The following is a 15598-nucleotide window of genomic DNA, read 5'->3' as shown; positions in this document are numbered from 1 at the left end:
CACCGTCTACCCTTATACACACCGTCTACCCTTATACACACCGTCTACCCTTATACACACCGTCTACCCTTATACACACCGTCTACCCTTATACACACCGTCTACCCTTATACACACCGTCTACCCTTATACACACCGTCTACCCTTATACACACCGTCTACCCTTATACACACCGTCTACCCTTATACACACCGTCTACCCTTATACACACCGTCTACCCTTATACACACCGTCTACCCTTATACACACCGTCTACCCTTATACACACCGTCTACCCTTATACACACCGTCTACCCTTATACACACCGTCTACCCTTATACACACCGTCTACCCTTATACACACCGTCTACCCTTATACACACCGTCTACCCTTATACACACCGTCTACCCTTATGCACACCGTCTACCCTTATGCACACCGTCTACCCTTATGCACACCGTCTACCCTTATGCACACCGTCTACCCTTATGCACACCGTCTACCCTTATGCACACCGTCTACCCTTATGCACACCGTCTACCCTTATACACACCGTCTACCCTTATACACACCGTCTACCCTTATACACACCGTCTACCCTTATACACACCGTCTACCCTTATACACACCGTCTACCCTTATACACACCGTCTACCCTTATACACACCGTCTACCCCAATACACACCGTCTACCCCTATACACACCGTCTACCCTTATACACACCGTCTACCCCTATACACACCGTCTACCCTTATACACACCGTCTACCCTTATACACACCGTCTACCCTTATACACACCGTCTACCCTTATACACACCGTCTACCCTTATACACACCGTCTACCCTTATACACACCGTCTACCCTTATACACACCGTCTACCCTTATACACACCGTCTACCCTTATACACACCGTCTACCCTTATACACACCGTCTACCCTTATACACACCGTCTACCCTTATGCACACCGTCTACCCTTATGCACACCGTCTACCCTTATGCACACCGTCTACCCTTATGCACACCGTCTACCCTTATACACACCGTCTACCCTTATACACACCGTCTACCCTTATACACACCGTCTACCCTTATACACACCGTCTACCCTTATACACACCGTCTACCCTTATACACACCGTCTACCCTTATACACACCGTCTACCCTTATACACACCGTCTACCCTTATACACACCGTCTACCCTTATACACACCGTCTACCCCTATACACACCGTCTACCCTTATACACACCGTCTACCCTTATACACACCGTCTACCCTTATACACACCGTCTACCCTTATACACACCGTCTACCCTTATACACACCGTCTACCCTTATACACACCGTCTACCCTTATACACACCGTCTACCCTTATGCACACCGTCTACCCTTATGCACACCGTCTACCCTTATACACACCGTCTACCCTTATGCACACCGTCTACCCTTATGCACACCGTCTACCCTTATGCACACCGTCTACCCTTATACACACCGTCTACCCTTATACACACCGTCTACCCTTATACACACCGTCTACCCTTATACACACCGTCTACCCCTATACACACCGTCTACCCTTATACACACCGTCTACCCTTATGCACACCGTCTACCCTTATGCACACCGTCTACCCTTATACAAACTGTCTACCCTTATACACACTGTCTACCCTTATACACACCGTCTACCCTTATGCACACCGTCTACCCTTATGCACACTGTCTACCCTGATACACACTGTCTACCCTTATACACACTGTCTACCCTTATACACTCCGTCTACCCTTATACACACTGTCTACCCTTATACACACTGTCTACCCTTATACACACCGTCTACCCTTATACACACCGTCTACCCTTATACACACTGTCTACCCTTATACACACTGTCTACCCTTATACACACTGTCTACCCTTATACACACCGTCTACCCTTATGCACACCGTCTACCCTTATGCACACCGTCTACCCTTATGCACACCGTCTACCCTTATACACACCGTCTACCCTTATACACACCGTCTACCCTTATACACACCGTCTACCCTTATACACACCGTCTACCCTTATACACACCGTCTACCCTTATACACACCGTCTACCCTTATGCACACCGTCTACTCTTATGCACACCGTCTACCCTTATGCACACCGTCTACCCTTATGCACACCGTCTACCCTTATGCACACCGTCTACCCTTATGCACACCGTCTACCCTTATGCACACCGTCTACCCTTATGCACACCGTCTACCCTTATACACACCGTCTACCCTTATACACACCGTCTACCCTTATACACACCGTCTACCCTTATACACACCGTCTACCCTTATACACACCGTCTACCCTTATACACACCGTCTACCCTTATACACACCGTCTACCCTTATACACACCGTCTACCCTTATACACACTGTCTACCCTTATACATACTGTCTACCCTTATGCACACCGTCTACCCTTATACACACTGTCTACCCTTATACACACTGTCTACCCTTATACACACCGTCTACCCTTATACACACCGTCTACCCTTATACACACCGTCTACCCTTATACACACCGTCTACCCTTATACACACCGTCTACCCTTATACACACCGTCTACCCTTATACACACCGTCTACCCTTATACACACCGTCTACCCTTATGCACACCGTCTACCCTTATGCACACCGTCTACCCTTATGCACACCGTCTACCCTTATGCACACCGTCTACCCTTATGCACACCGTCTACCCTTATACACACCGTCTACCCTTATACACACCGTCTACCCTTATACACACCGTCTACCCTTATACACACCGTCTACCCTTATACACACCGTCTACCCTTATACACACCGTCTACCCTTATGCACACCGTCTACTCTTATGCACACCGTCTACCCTTATGCACACCGTCTACCCTTATGCACATCGTCTACCCTTATGCACACCGTCTACCCTTATGCACACCGTCTACCCTTATGCACACCGTCTACCCTTATGCACACCGTCTACCCTTATACACACCGTCTACCCTTATACACACCGTCTACCCTTATACACACCGTCTACCCTTATACACACCGTCTACCCTTATACACACCGTCTACCCTTATACACACCGTCTACCCTTATACACACCGTCTACCCCAATACACACCGTCTACCCTTATACACACCGTCTACCCTTATACACACCGTCTACCCTTATACACACCGTCTACCCTTATACACACCGTCTACCCTTATACACACCGTCTACCCCTATACACACCGTCTACCCTTATACACACTGTCTACCCTTATACACACTGTCTACCCTTATACACACCGTCTACCCTTATACACACCGTCTACCCTTATACACACCGTCTACCCTTATACACACCGTCTACCCTTATACACACCGTCTACCCTTATACACACCGTCTACCCTTATACACACCGTCTACCCTTATACACACCGTCTACCCTTATACACACTGTCTACCCTTATACACACCGTCTACCCTTATACACACCGTCTACCCCTATACACACCGTCTACCCTTATACACACCGTCTACCCTTATACACACCGTCTACCCTTATACACACCGTCTACCCTTATACACACCGTCTACCCTTATACACACCGTCTACCCTTATACACACCGTCTACCCTTATACATACTGTCTACCCTTATGCACACCGTCTACCCTTATGCACACCGTCTACCCTTATACACACCGTCTACCCTTATGCACACCGTCTACCCTTATGCACACCGTCTACCCTTATGCACACTGTCTACCCTTATACACACTGTCTACCCTTATACACACCGTCTACCCTTATACACACCGTCTACCCTTATACACACCGTCTACCCTTATACACACCGTCTACCCTTATACACACCGTCTACCCTTATACACACCGTCTACCCTTATACACACCGTCTACCCTTATACACACCGTCTACCCTTATACACACCGTCTACCCTTATACACACCGTCTACCCTTATGCACACCGTCTACCCTTATGCACACCGTCTACCCTTATGCACACCGTCTACCCTTATGCACACCGTCTACCCTTATGCACACCGTCTACCCTTATACACACCGTCTACCCTTATACACACCGTCTACCCTTATACACACCGTCTACCCTTATACACACCGTCTACCCTTATACACACCGTCTACCCTTATACACACCGTCTACCCTTATACACACCGTCTACCCTTATACACACCGTCTACCCCTATACACACCGTCTACCCTTATACACACCGTCTACCCTTATACACACCGTCTACCCTTATACACACCGTCTACCCTTATACACACCGTCTACCCCAATACACACCGTCTACCCTTATACACACCGTCTACCCTTATACACACCGTCTACCCTTATACACACCGTCTACCCCTATACACACCGTCTACCCTTATACACACCGTCTACCCTTATACACACTGTCTACCCTTATACACACCGTCTACCCTTATACACACCGTCTACCCTTATACACACCGTCTACCCTTATACACACCGTCTACCCTTATACACACCGTCTACCCTTATACACACCGTCTACCCTTATACACACCGTCTACCCTTATACACACCGTCTACCCCTATACACACCGTCTACCCTTATACACACCGTCTACCCTTATACACACCGTCTACCCTTATACACACCGTCTACCCTTATACACACCGTCTACCCCAATACACACCGTCTACCCTTATACACACCGTCTACCCTTATACACACCGTCTACCCTTATACACACCGTCTACCCCTATACACACCGTCTACCCTTATACACACCGTCTACCCTTATACACACCGTCTACCCTTATACACACCGTCTACCCTTATACACACCGTCTACCCTTATACACACCGTCTACCCTTATACACACCGTCTACCCTTATACACACCGTCTACCCTTATACACACCGTCTACCCTTATACACACCGTCTACCCTTATACACACCGTCTACCCTTATACACACCGTCTACCCTTATAAACACCGTCTACCCTTATACACACTGTCTACCCTTATACACACCGTCTACCCTTATACACACCGTCTACCCTTATACACACCGTCTACCCTTATACACACCGTCTACCCCTATACACACCGTCTACCCTTATACACACCGTCTACCCTTATACACACCGTCTACCCTTATACACACCGTCTACCCTTATACACACCGTCTACCCTTATACACACCGTCTACCCTTATACACACCGTCTACCCTTATACACACCGTCTACCCTTATACACACCGTCTACCCTTATACACACCGTCTACCCTTATACACACCGTCTACCCCTATACACACCGTCTACCCTTATACACACCGTCTACCCTTATACACACCGTCTACCCTTATACACACCGTCTACCCTTATACACACCGTCTACCCTTATACACACCGTCTACCCTTATACACACCGTCTACCCTTATACACACCGTCTACCCTTATACACACCGTCTACCCCTATACACACCGTCTACCCTTATACACACCGTCTACCCTTATACACACCGTCTACCCTTATACACACCGTCTACCCTTATACACACCGTCTACCCTTATACACACTGTCTACCCTTATACACACCGTCTACCCTTATACACACCGTCTACTCTTATACACACCGTCTACCCTTATACACACCGTCTACCCTTATACACACCGTCTACCCTTATACACACCGTCTACCCTTATACACACCGTCTACCCTTATACACACCGTCTACCCTTATACACACTGTAGACCCTTATACACACTGTCTACCCCTATACACACCGTCTACCCTTATACACACTGTCTACCCTTATACACACTGTCTACCCTTATACACACTGTCTACCCCTATACACACCGTCTACCCTTATACACACCGTCTACCCTTATACACACTGTCTACCCTTATACACACTGTCTACCCTTATACACACTGTCTACCCCTATACACACCGTCTACCCTTATACACACCGTCTACCCTTATACACACCGTCTACCCTTATACACACCGTCTACCCTTATACACACTGTCTACCCCTATACACACCGTCTACCCTTATACACACCGTCTACCCTTATACACACCGTCTACCCTTATACACACCGTCTACCCTTATACACACCGTCTACCCTTATACACACCGTCTACCCTTATACACACCGTCTACCCTTATACACACTGTCTACCTTTATACACACCGTCTACCCTTATACACACCGTCTACCCCTATACACACCGTCTACCCTTATACACACCGTCTACCCTTATACACACCGTCTACCCTTATACACACCGTCTACCCTTATACACACCGTCTACTCTTATACACACCGTCTACCCCTATACACACTGTCTACCCTTATACACACTGTCTACCCTTATACACACTGTCTACCCTTATACACACTGTCTACCCCTATACACACTGTCTACCCCTATACACACTGTCTACCCCTATACACACCGTCTACCCTTATACACACTGTCTACCCTTATACACACTGTCTACCCTTATACACACTGTCTACCCCTATACACACTGTCTACCCCTATACACACTGTCTACCCCTATACACACTGTCTACCCTTATACACACCGTCTACCCTTATACACACCGTCTACCCTTATACACACCGTCTACCCCTATACACACTGTCTACCCTTATACCCACTGTCTACCCTTATACACACTGTCTACCCTTATACACACTGTCTACCCCTATACACACTGTCTACCCCTATACACACTGTCTACCCCTATACACACTGTCTACCCTTATACACACTGTCTACCCTTATACACACTGTCTACCCCTATACACACTGTCTACCCCTATACACACTGTCTACCCCTATACACACTGTCTACCCTTATACACACTGTCTACCCTTATACACACTGTCTACCCTTATACACACTGTCTACCCTTATACACACCGTCTACCCTTATACACACCGTCTACCCTTATACACACCGTCTACCCTTATACACACCGTCTACCCTTATACACACCGTCTACCCTTATACACACCGTCTACTCCTATACACTCTGTCTACCCCAATACACACTGTCTACCCTTATACACACTATCTACCCTTATACACACTGTCTACCCTTATACACACCGTCTACCCTTATACACACCGTCTACCCTTATACACACCGTCTACCCTTATACACACCGTCTACCCCAATACACACCGTCTACCCTTATACACACCGTCTACCCTTATACACACCGTCTACCCTTATACACACTGTCTACCCTTATACACACTGTCTACCCTTATACACACTGTCTACCCTTATTCAGCAGAGGGGGTCAAGAATCTCCTAATTCTCAGGTGCCAGCTGTTACTCTCAGGAGATGAGTCTGCCGTATACGAGGAATCACGAGCGCCGTCACCCACCGGCTGCACCGATCCACCAACGAAAAGAACTGGGCATTATAGAAACCAGCGCAGCCAGTTCTCATTCCTGGTCCTCGGCCACCACCGGCCGGTGGAGAAGCCGCATCATCATCTAGATCCAGCTCTATTGACTTCATGTGTATGACCGGCTTCATGACAAGACCAAAAGTGGCAGCTGACGACGTGGCCATATCTCTACCCACCACAATGCCCAGTGGCTGCACATAAGCTTTGAGGGCATCATGGGGGCAGTTTCTAAGCACAGGTGCAGCCGCCTGCGTCCTCCGTGGTCCCACCCTCAGCCTCCTTTACAAGTTGCAATTTCGCATACAATATCGTATGCGATGTGACCCGCCCCCATCGTATGTGTGGCACGTTCAATTTGTTGAACGTGCCGCACACACGATTAACCCCCGTCACACGTACTTACCCGTCCATACGACCTCAATGTGGGCGGCGAACGTCCACTTCCTGGAGTGGGAGGGATGTTCGGCGTCACAGCGACGTCACACGGCAGCCGGCCAATAGAAGCGGAGGGGCGGAGCTAAGCGCGACGTAAACATCCCGCCCACCTCCTTCCTTCTGCATTGTGGGCCAGGAGCTGCAGGACGCAGGTAAGATCTGTTCATCGTTCCCGGGGTGTCACACACTGCGATGTGCGCTACCCCGGGTACGATGAACAATCTGACGTTCAATTCCAGAGACAGGTACGATGTGTATGCGATGAACGTTTTACCGTTCAATCGCAATCGCACGTACCTGTCACACACTGCAATGTACTTACAATGCCGGATGTGCGTCACTTACGACGTGACCCCGCCCCCGACACATTGTAAGATACATTGCAGCGTGTAAAGCGGGCTTTAGTCTCTGTATAACGCCAAGTTAAGGTAATAGCGTTCGGTCTGAATTCTGGCTATAAGCAATGACTTTCCGTTATGCTAATGTTGATACATTAACATCAGTATCATTATAATAGAATCAATCCAAGAACTCGCAAACCTGAGGCATCATAGGCTGCGTTCAGTGTGCATTCATGTGACGTGTCCATACATCATGCCTGGATATATCCATAACCAAGAGGTGTCCATACATCACGCCTGGATATATCCGTACCCATGATGTGTCCATACATGACACCTGAATAGACCCGTAACCATGACGTGTCCATACATCACGCCTCTATAGACCCGTAACCATGACGTGAGTGTCCATACATCACGCCTGGATACAGTTAGGTCCAGAAATCTTTGGCCAGTGACACAATTTTGGCGAGTTGGGCTCTGCATGCCACCACATTGGATTTGAAATGAAACCTCTACAACAGAATTCAAGTGCAGATTGTAACGTTTAATTTGAAGGTTTGAACAAAAATATCTGATAGAAATTGTAGTAATTGTCACATTTCTTTACAAACACTCCACATTTTAGGAGGTCAAAAGTAATTGGACAAATAAACCAAACCCAAACAAAATATTTTATTTTCAATATTTTGTTGCGAATCCTTTGGAGGCAATCACTGCCTTAAGTCTGGAACCCATGGACATCACCAAACGCTGGGTTTCCTCCTTCTTAATGCTTTGCCAGGCCTTTACAGCCGCAGCCTTCAGGTCTTGCTTGTTTGTGGGTCTTTCCGTCTTAAGTCTGGATTTGAGCAAGTGAAATGCATGCTCAATTGGGTTAAGATCTGGTGATTGACTTGGCCATTGCAGAATGTTCCACTTTTTTGCACTCATGAACTCCTGGGTAGCTTTGGCTGTATGCTTGGGGTCATTGTCCATCTGTACTATGAAGCGCCGTCCGATCGACTTTGCGGCATTTGGCTGAATCTGGGCTGAAAGTATATCCCGGTACACTTCAGAATTCATCCGGCTACTCTTGTCTGCTGTTATGTCATCAATAAACACAAGTGACCCAGTGCCATTGAAAGCCATGCATGCCCATGCCATCACGTTGCCTCCACCATGTTTTACAGAGGATGTGGTGTGCCTTGGATCATGTGCCGTTCCCTTTCTTCTCCAGTCTTTTTTCTTCCCATCATTCTGGTACAGGTTGATCTTGGTCTCATCTGTCCATAGAATACTTTCCCAGAACTGAGCTGGCTTCATGAGGTGTTTTTCAGCAAATGTAACTCTGGCCTGTCTATTTTTGGAATTGATGAATGGTTTGCATCTAGATGTGAACCCTTTGTATTTACTTTCATGGAGTCTTCTCTTTACTGGTGACTTAGAGACAGATACACCTACTTCACTGAGAGTGTTCTGGACTTCAGTTGATGTTGTGAACGGGTTCTTCTTCACCAAAGAAAGTATGCGGCGATCATCCACCACTGTTGTCATCCGTGGACGCCCAGGCCTTTTTGAGTTCCCAAGCTCACCAGTTAATTCCTTTTTTCTCAGAATGTACCCGACTGTTGATTTTGCTACTCCAAGCATGTCTGCTATCTCTCTGATGGATTTTTTCTTTTTTTTCAGCCTCAGGATGTTCTGCTTCACCTCAATTGAGAGTTCCTTAGACCGCATGTTGTCTGGTCACAGCAACAGCTTCCAAATGCAAAACCACACACCTGTAATCAACCCCAGACCTTTTAACTACTTCATTGATTACAGGTTAACGAGGGAGACGCCTTCAGAGTTAATTGCAGCTCTTAGAGTCCCTTGTCCAATTACTTTTGGTCCCTTGAAAAAGAGGAGGCTATGCATTACAGAGCTATGATTCCTAAACCCGTTCTCCGATTTGGATGTGAAAACTCTCATATTGCAGCTGGGAGTGTGCACTTTCAGCCCATATTATATATATAATTGTATTTCTGAACATGTTTTTGTAAACAGCTAAAATAACAAAACTTGTGTCACTGTCCAAATATTTCTGGACCTAACTGTATATGCGTAACCATGACATGTCCATATATCATGCCTGGATATGGCCAAATGGCCAGTTTTATGTGAGCCCAACAGCCAATGCCAAGGCGACATGTTAATGTTGGGTCCATATCTAACTATTATAGGGTCATGCCTTCTGATTGAGCGTTTCTGCTCTTCAGCCTTAGGCAATTTTAATTCTCCATTTGTAGGTTCCTGTCCAGCCATATATTGTAGGTTTTTTAACCCAAACAGAAGCATTAGTTTGATAGGGACCCAAGAATAAGAAGTCACCTTGGCATTGGCTATTGGGCTCACATAAATCTGGCCATTTTTGTGTGTTAAGTATCTAAATTTTTCCATGTTTTTCATAGCAGTAATGCATGTCTATATTCCTATATGCATTGTTTACATATCTTATCATTACAGAGTGCAGCTGTTTATTTTTTATTAATATATCTCATGGTCAGTTTGCACCTGTCCACACTAGAATATTAGTGCCATCAGTCTTTTTCTTAGCTTATAGTGTCCATACATCATGCCCGGACAGACCCATAGCCATGTTTTCTGCTATCTGGAATAGCTGCTGCCCTGGAGCCTCCAGTCACATGAATGTTACCTGCGTTTTTACATGGGCAGCTCGGCATGTCTACATTGGCTTCATCGGAGGTGAATGCCGGGGAATCCTCCCAACATGGCTATTGGACATTGCAGACTGCATTATAAAAGCAGCTTTACTGACCAAATAATCACTTAGATCACAGTCTGACATCTTTCAGGAGAAGGGCCATGCGAGTGCAGCACACAGCGGCTGCAGACTCAGGGTTATTAATAAAACATGTAATTCAAGTCACTTTGTGGAGGACGTCAGAGATGGAAACTGGAGGCGTGAGGGGCAATAAGGCGACCTAAACACAAGATCCCCAGTGGGGCGCCAAAGTACAAACTGCTGTTCATGTACCTCATCCAGCAAGATAGCAACTAAAGGGTTAATACTAATCATACGCCTCATCTGGGCAAAAGTCTGACTACAAGTCTACTCTAATATCTGCCGGACTCAACAGGAGGTGTCTATGCGGGAGAAAAAGCTGCGGGGGGCAGGTAATAATACCGCTATACAAACCAATAACGGGGGACTCATCTGGACCCGTCCTCACGTCCAAACGCAGGAACAAATATCCAAAATCAGACGTCTGTGCAAGAAAGTAATGATGGGGGGCCTGAAACCCTCTGTATAAGGAGAAGTAAAGATGGGAGGCCTAACCCCCTCTGTATCAGAAGAAGTAAAGATGGGAGGCCTGAACCCCTCTGTGTAAGGAGAAGTAATGATGGGGGCCTCACCCCCTCTGTGTAAGGAGAAGTAATGATGGCAGGCCTGACCCCCTGTGTATAAGGAGAAGTAAAGATGGGAGGCCTGACCCCCTCTGTGTAAGGGGAAGTAATGATGGGAGGCCTGACCCCCTCTGTGTAAGGAGAAGTAATGATGGGGGGCCTGAACCCCTCTGTATAAGAAGAAGTAATGATGAGAGGTATGACCCCCTCTGTGTAAGGAGAAATAATGATGGGAGGCCTGACCCCCTCTGTGTAAGGAGAAGTAATGATGGCAGGCCTGACCCCCTGTGTATAAGGAGAAGTAAAGATGGGGGGCCTGAACCCCTCTGTGTAAGGAGAAGTAATGATGGGGGGCCTGAACCCCTCTGTGTAAGGAGAAGTAATGATGGGAGGCCTGACCCCCTCTGTGTAAGGAGAAATAATGATGGGAGGCCTGACCCCCTCTGTGTAAGGAGAAGTAATGATGGGGGGCCTTACCCCCTCTGTGTAAGGAGAAGTAATGATGGGAGGCCTGACCCCCTCTGTGTAAGGGGAAGTAATGATGGGAGGCCTGAACCCCTCTGTGTAAGGAGAAGTAATGATGGCAGGCCTGACCCCCTCTGTGTAAGGAGAAGTAATGATGGGAGGCCTGACCCCCTCTGTGTAAAGAGAAGTAATGATGGGAGGCCTGACCCCCTCTGTGTAAGGAGAAGTAATGATGGGAGGCCTGACCCCCTCTGTGTAAAGAGAAGTAATGATGGGAGGCCTGACCCCCTCTGTGTAAGGAGAAGTAATGATGGGAGGCCTGACCCCCTCTGTGTAAAGAGAAGTAATGATGGGAGGCCTGACCCCCTCTGTGTAAGGAGAAGTAATGATGGGAGGCCTGACCCCCTCTGTGTAAGGAGAAGTAATGATGGGAGGCCTGACCCCCTCTGTGTAAAGAGAAGTAATGATGGGAGGCCTGACCCTCTCTGTGTAAGGAGAAGTAAAGATGGGAGGCCTGACCCCCTCTGTGTAAGGAGAAGTAATGATGGGGGGCCTGACCCCCTCTGTGTAAGGAGAAGTAATGATGGGAGGCCTGACCCCCTCTGTGTAAGGAGAAGTAATGATGGGAGGCCTGACCCCCTCTGTGTAAAGAGAAGTAATGATGGGAGGCCTGACCCCCTCTGTGTAAGGAGAAGTAATGATGGGAGGCCTGACCACCTCTGTGTAAGGAGAAGTAATGATGGGAGGCCTGACCCCCTCTGTGTAAGGAGAAGTAATGATGGGAGGCCTGACCCCCTCTGTGTAAGGAGAAGTAATGATGGGAGGCCTGACCACCTCTGTGTAAGGAGAAGTAATGATGGGAGGCCTGACCCCCTCTGTGTAAGGAGAAGTAATGATGGGAGGCCTGACCCCCTCTGTGTAAGGAGAAGTAATGATGGGAGGCCTGACCCCCTCTGTGTAAGGAGAAGTAATGATGGGAGGCCTGACCCCCTCTGTGTAAAGAGAAGTAATGATGGGAGGCCTGACCCCCTCTGTGTAAGGAGAAGTAATGATGGGAGGCCTGACCACCTCTGTGTAAGGAGAAGTAATGATGGGAGGCCTGACCCCCTCTGTGTAAGGAGAAGTAATGATGGGAGGCCTGACCCCCTCTGTGTAAGGAGAAGTAATGATGGGGGGCCTGACCCCCTCTGTGTAAGGAGAAGTAATGATGGGAGGCCTGAACCCCTCTGTGTAAGGAGAAGTAAAGATGGGAGGCCTGACCACCTCTGTGTAAGGAGAAGTAATGATGGGAGGCCTGACCCCCTCTGTGTAAAGAGAAGTAATGATGGGAGGCCTGACCCCCTCTGTGTAAGGAGAAGTAATGATGGGAGGCCTGACCACCTCTGTGTAAGGAGAAGTAATGATGGGAGGCCTGACCCCCTCTGTGTAAGGAGAAGTAATGATGGGAGGCCTGACCCCCTCTGTGTAAGGAGAAGTAATGATGGGGGGCCTGACCCCCTCTGTGTAAGGAGAAGTAATGATGGGAGGCCTGAACCCCTCTGTGTAAGGAGAAGTAAAGATGGGAGGCCTGACCACCTCTGTGTAAGGAGAAGTAATGATGGGGGGCCTGACCCCCTCTGTGTAAGGAGAAGTAATGATGGGAGGCCTGAACCCCTCTGTGTAAGGAGAAGTAAAGATGGGAGGCCTGACCCCCTCTGTGTAAGGAGAAGTAATGATGGGGGGCCTGACCCCCTCTGTGTAAGGAGAAGTAATGATGGGAGGCCTGAACCCCTCTGTGTAAGGAGAAGTAATGATGGGAGGCCTGACCCCCTCTGTGTAAGGAGAAGTAATGATGGGAGGCCTGACCCCCTCTGTGTAAGGAGAAGTAATGATGGGAGGCCTGACCCCCTCTGTGTAAGGAGAAGTAATGATGGGAGGCCTGACCCCCTCTGTGTAAGGAGAAATAATGATGGGAGGCCTGACCCCCTCTGTGTAAGGAGAAGTATTGATGGGAGGCCTGACCCCCTCTGTGTAAGGAGAAGTAATGATGGGAGGCCTGACCACCTCTGTGTAAGGAGAAGTAATGATGGGAGGCCTGACCCCCTCTGTGTAAGGAGAAGTAATGATGGGAGGCCTGACCCCCTCTGTGTAAGGAGAAGTAATGATGGGAGGCCTGACCCCCTCTGTGTAAGGAGAAGTAATGATGGGAGGCCTGACCCCCTCTGTGTAAAGAGAAGTAATGATGGGAGGCCTGACCCCCTCTGTGTAAGGAGAAGTAATGATGGGAGGCCTGACCACCTCTGTGTAAGGAGAAGTAATGATGGGAGGCCTGACCCCCTCTGTGTAAGGAGAAGTAATGATGGGAGGCCTGACCCCCTCTGTGTAAGGAGAAGTAATGATGGGGGGCCTGACCCCCTCTGTGTAAGGAGAAGTAATGATGGGAGGCCTGAACCCCTCTGTGTAAGGAGAAGTAAAGATGGGAGGCCTGACCCCCTCTGTGTAAGGAGAAGTAATGATGGGAGGCCTGACCCCCTCTGTGTAAGGAGAAGTAATGATGGGAGGCCTGACCCCCTCTGTGTAAGGAGAAATAATGATGGGAGGCCTGACCCCCTCTGTGTAAGGAGAAGTATTGATGGGAGGCCTGACCCCCTCTGTGTAAGGAGAAGTAAAGATGGGAGGCCTGAACCACCTCCGTATAAGGAGAAGTAATGATGGGAGGCCTGAACCCCTCTGTATAAGGAGAAGTAATGATGGGAGGCCTGACCCCCTCTGTGTAAGGAGAAGTAATGATGGGAGTCCTGACCCCCTCTGTGTAAGGAGAAGTAATGATGGGAGGCCTGAACCCCTCTGTGTAAGGGGAAGTAATGATGGGAGGCCTGACCCCCTCTGTGTAAGGAGAAGTAATGATGGGAGGCCTGACCCCCTCTGTGTAAGGAGAAGTAATGATGGGAGGCCTGACCACCTCTGTGTAAGGAGAAGTAATAATGGGAGGCCTGACCCCCTCTGTGTAAGGAGAAGTAATGATGGGAGGCCTGAACCCCTCTGTGTAAGGAGAAGTAATGATGGGAGTCCTGACCACCTCTGTGTAAGGAGAAGTAATGATGGGAGGCCTGACCCCCTCTGTATAAGGAGAAGTAATGATTGGGAGGCCTGACCCCCTCTGTGTAAGGAGAAGTAATGATGGGAGGCCTGACCCCCTCTGTGTAAGGAGAAGTAATGATTGGGAGGCCTGACCCCCTCTGTGTAAGGAGAAGTAATGATGGGAGGCCTGACCCCCTCTGTGTAAGGAGAAGTAATGATGGGAGGCCTGACCCCCTCTGTGTAAGGAGAAGTAATGATGGGAGGCCTGGCCCCCTCTGTATAAGGAGAAGTAATGATTGGGAGGCCTGACCCCCTCTGTGTAAGGAGAAGTAATGATGGGAGGCCTGACCCCCTCTGTGTAAGGAGAAGTAATGATGGGAGGCCTGACACCCTCTGTGTAAGGAGAAGTA

The sequence above is a fragment of the Anomaloglossus baeobatrachus genome, chromosome 11 (genome assembly GCF_048569485.1).
Source record: "Anomaloglossus baeobatrachus isolate aAnoBae1 chromosome 11, aAnoBae1.hap1, whole genome shotgun sequence".
Lineage (NCBI taxonomy): Eukaryota > Metazoa > Chordata > Amphibia > Anura > Aromobatidae > Anomaloglossus > Anomaloglossus baeobatrachus.
This window is presented reverse-complemented; position numbering follows the sequence as displayed.